The following is a 5,000-nucleotide window of genomic DNA, read 5'->3' as shown; positions in this document are numbered from 1 at the left end:
CATGTGCTGAGGGCCGCCGTGGTCACAGCATGATAACTAATTGTAGTTTTCAGTGTGAGGCTCTTGAGTGAGTACGTGGTAGGGTTTTCCCGTTCCTTTCCCGGAGAGTGCCGGTGTTACCTTTTTTAGGTATCTATCTGATTTATCCCGGGCTTGGGATAGCACGATTTGGGCTGGCTGGCAACCAGTGGCTAGGCAGGCAGTCGCAGTGTGAAGTTCCTTGACCAAAGGGAAACAAGGCGCCGGCCGGTGACTCGAACCCTCGAAGTCAGATTGCCGTCGTGACGTCTTGAGTCCGACGCTCTAACCATTCGGCCCCGGTCCCCCACCATACATACATAATTACATATATATATAATTATATATATATATATATATAATATATAATATATATATATGGTTGATATATGTATATCTATAAAGCCTCAGTAGCACCCGTTCAGGTCTGTCATGTTTCAGATTTGAGTACTACTAGTTATTACTAGTGTATAGGCCAAAGAAGCTACAGGAGGAAGAATTCACACTTCAAATATATGGTACGTGAAGAAAGATTAATTCGTAGGCAATTTAGGTGCGACAAAATCAAGTTTAAGTCTAAATTTCCAAATTTCTACCCCCCCCCTCCTCATCGCGAGATATCAAGAGCTGGCACTCTTATGAACTCTTGGTCATTTTTGACAGCATCCCCGACAAGGGATAATTATGCATCAGGGTGTATGTAGGAGAGACTTCGCAAGAAATTATATAAGACAATATGAAATTTCTAACATATATATGAAATTTTAATACAGGAAGAAAAGAGGAGGGCTTGCTTGTAAAAACTGCTCTCCTTGTCAATAGATTTATAAACAGGCGCGTTTTAGATGACTTATTCTTTATGTTCATGGTATACCTCGTATAGCACTGTACACTGGTTCTTTCATTGTACACTATGTCATGATTTCGCACTCTGGAGAAAGTACGAACATACTCTATAATTTGGGAACCCCGTTTACTAGACTTCCCAAAGAACACAGGAATCCCAAACCATTCGATCCAAAGGACACGGGATCCCAAAACCATTCGATCCACAAGGACATGGGATTCCCAAACCATCGATCCAAGGAACATGGGATCCCAAACATTCGATCCAGGACACGGATCCAAAACCATTGAGCCAAGGACACGGGATCCAAAAAAATTCGATCCAAAGACATGGATCCAAAACCAATTCGATCCAAGACCGGGATCCAAAAAACCATTCGATCCAAGACACGGATCCAAACAATTCGATCCAAAGACATGGATCCTAAACCATTCGATCCAAGGACATGGGAGCCAAAACCATCGCTCCAAGGACATGGGGATTCCAAAACCATTAGATCCAAGGACATGGGATCCAAAAAACATTCGATCCAAAGCCATGGGATCCAAAACCATTCGATCCAAGGAATGGGATCCAAAACCTTTAGATCAAGGACACGGGATCCAAAACATTCGATTCCAAAGACACGGGATCCAAAAACCATTCGACTCCAAAGACACGGATCCAAAAACCATTCGATCCCAAAGACATGGGATCCAAACAATTGATCCAAGGAACGGGATCCAAAACCATTCGATCCAAAGACACGGGATCCAAAACCATTCGATCCAAGGACACGGGATCCAAAACCATTCGATTCAAAGACCCAAAGAGTCTATAAGCAAAATAAAACGAGACCGCACTCGCCGCCAGGTAGCGTGACCTGCTATTTTTCTCTCACTTTTCCTTCTTTCTGTTTCCAATTATGCCCGTGGCGCCTCGGCAGGACGCTAATTTCGAAATGTCGGGTCGAAATCTTTCCCAGCTTTTAGACTTTTTGAATGAGTAACTTTATATAGCTATATGTATATATGTGTGTGTGTGTGTGTGTGTGTGTATGGATATATGCACACACACACACACACAATACACACACACACACATAACACACCACACACACACACACAACACACATATATATTATATATATATATAGATATATATATATTTATATATATATATATATATATATATATAATATATATATATATATATATATACAATATACATATATATCCATCACACACACACATATATGTGTGTGTGTGTAGTTACATGACATACTCCCCTATTGCTCTAGCCTTATCTTTGATATTATGATCATCTTTAATATCGCCAATGCATTCGTTATTACAGATGCTATCTTATCATTTCTATTATTAATACTTTCATTAGCATCACCTTCATCGTCAAAACCGGTTAGAATTAAATAATACCAGATTTTTTTAAAAAGTGTAATGTTTCGAACCCGCACAGAGTTCCTCATCGGGTGTGCAAAAAACACAAAAATGGCTTATTTCTATTTTTGTAATTTAGTGTCGATGTTGCTATGTCGAAAAGTCGTTGTTGCTTTGCCTTTTTTCATTATCATTACTAATATGATTAATTTTCTTATTTTCCCTTTCCTTCCCTTTATCTCTCTCTCTCTCTCACACACATTTACATAAGCAAACACAAACACACGCACGACACACACACACACACACACACACACACACACACACACACACACACACACACACACACAGAAACGCACATAACACATACGCACACTCTCCTCACACAGGCTTTAAAATACTTACACGCTCTTGCACTCCATTTCCAGCCCCTCCGCCTTATAATTACTTCCTCATATATGTAAAAGACCTGTCGTTATTATGTTACTTTCATGCCTTGCCTACCCATGAGGTGCACGCTGTCATGCTTTTAAATTTCACATTTTTTTCCAGATTAAAAGTTATTGTTGGTTTGTTGTTTTGGGTAAAAAAAAAGGTATTTGTTTTTTTTTCTGTTCCATCTTTATTTCATTTATTTTGTCTCGTCCTTTTGTTGTTTTGTTTTGGTGAAATTTAGGGTTTTGTTCTTCTCTCTCCGCCTTCCTCTGAAACGTCTCGTGTAAAACATGTTTCGTTCATGTTCCGTTGGGTTAGTTTCTGTTAAACCTTTTGTTATTGTCTCCTCGTTTCTTGAGGTTTACTTTTATTTATTCCGTTTCTTTCCTCTGTTCATCTCCAATCTCTAACATTTCGTCTTTTCCAAGAGAGAGAGAGAGAGAGAGAGAGAGAGAGAGAGAGAGAGAGAGGGAGAGAGGCAGAGAGAGAGAGAGGAGAGAGGCAGAGAGAGAGAGGGAGAGAGAGAGAGCAGAGAGAGAGAGAGAGAGAGAGGACCCGAGAGAGAAGACGAGAGAGAGAGAGGAGATGAGAGAGAGAGAGACGGACGAGTGGAGCGAGACGAACAACTCAGAGAGAGAGAGAGAGAGAGAGAGAGGGAGAGAGTCTGTCTTCTCTCTCTCTTCCTCCTCCCTCTTCCTCTCCCTCGCCCACTCTCTTCCTACTCCAACCTCTGAAAAAAAATATAACAAAAAATAAAATGTATGAAAAAGGAAAGCCACCATATGGCTTTGATCTTTGTCTAATGATTTCCTCTGTAGGAGAGGAGAGAGGCAGAGAGAGAGAGAGAGAGAGAGAGGAGAGAGAGAGGAGAGAGAGAGAGAGGAGAGAGAGAGAGAGAGAGAGAGATGAGAGGTAGAGAGAGAGGAGAGAGAGAGGAGGGGGGGGGGAAGAGCGATGCGAGAGAGAGAGGACGAGACGAGATGAGAGAGAGAGGAGAGCGAGAGAGAGGAGAGAGAGAGAGAAGATCGAGAGAGAGAAGAAGGAGAGAGAGAGAGGAGGGAGAGAGAGAGAGAGACAGGGAGAGAGCGAGAGACAGAGAGAGAGAGAGAGAGGCAGAGCAGAGAGAGAGAGAGAGGGAGAGAGGCAGAGAGAGAGAGGAGGATGAGAGAGAGAGAGAGAGAGAGAGACGAGGAGCGAGAGAGAGAGGGAGAGAGAAGAGCAGAGAGGAGAGAGGAGAAGCGGAGAGAGAGAGAGAGAGAGAGAGAGACGAGAGAGACCGACTGCGAGAGCGAGAGCGAAGAGAGAGGGAGAGAGAGAGAGAGAGTGAGAGAGAGAGAGAGAGAGAGGAGAGAGAGAGAGAGGAGAGAAAGAAAGAGAGAGAGATGAGAGGAGAGAAAGACAGTCTGAGACGAGAGAGAGGATGAGAGACGAGAGAGAGCGAGAGGAGAGAGAGACGAGGCGAGAGAGAGAGAGAGAAGCGAGAGAGAGAGAGAGCGAGAGAGAGAGAGAGATGAGAGAAGAGAAGAGTAAGAGAGAGAGAGAGAGAGAGAGAGGAGCCGAGTAAGGAGAGAGAGAGAGACGATGAGGAGAGAAAGAGAGAGAGAGAGAGCTGAGAGAGAGAGAGAGAGAGAGAGAGAAGAAAGAAAGAAAAGGAGAGAGAGAGAGAAGAGAGAGAGAGGGAGAGAGGAGAGGAGAGAGAGGCGAGCGACAGAGAGTGAAAGAGAGAGAGAGAGAGATAGAGCGAGCGCGAGAGCGAGAGAGCGAGAGCGAGAAGAGAGAGGAGAGGAGGAGAGAGAGTGTAAAAGGCTATGCGTACCTTAGTACAATGGTGAACAAGAGGGTAGTTATACTTGTTAACGGCTTGACTCTTTATTTCTGAGAGTGACCACCACGCAGTATAAGAAACAGACATGTTTAGTTCTATACGGCGGTATAGGGCCCGCGCGGAGGTCACGGTCAGCTGCCGGCGAGGGGGCGAGCTGTACCTATTAGTGCGGTGGTAGTTTAGCACGAACTCCCGGAGGGAGGGAGAGTGTGGACCCTACCGAGTCGGTTGCTTCACACGAACTCCGTTCTGTCAAAACGAGGTCAGATATAAAATGTGACCTCCGCCATCGCTGAGCGGGTAGGTTCTTTATGTGGGACATTTGGAATCACGTGGAAAAACAGGCCACGTGGTCCACTGGAATAGAATAGGAATGATCCCCATCTGTAACAGAAATAGAATATCCACATCTTCTATTGCTCGCCACCTACTCGCGCCTAGCCCTCGAGGCGCCTTCAAGGGTGGACCAACTTGGCTTTGGGAGTCTCGTTCTCGTGCG

The 5,000-nt window shown here is 44.2% G+C and overlaps 1 pseudogene; it reads left to right on the top strand.

Annotated features, from left to right (window-relative positions):
* LOC119580731 overlaps nucleotides 1–5,000 on the top strand; it is a 51,026-nt pseudogene that overhangs the window by 44,225 nt on the left and 1,801 nt on the right.

The sequence above is a fragment of the Penaeus monodon genome, chromosome 14, assembly GCF_015228065.2.
Source record: "Penaeus monodon isolate SGIC_2016 chromosome 14, NSTDA_Pmon_1, whole genome shotgun sequence".
In the NCBI taxonomy this organism is placed as follows: domain Eukaryota; kingdom Metazoa; phylum Arthropoda; class Malacostraca; order Decapoda; family Penaeidae; genus Penaeus; species Penaeus monodon.
The sequence above is the reverse complement of the archived record's forward strand: the minus strand, read 5'-3'. Positions and strand labels throughout refer to the sequence as shown.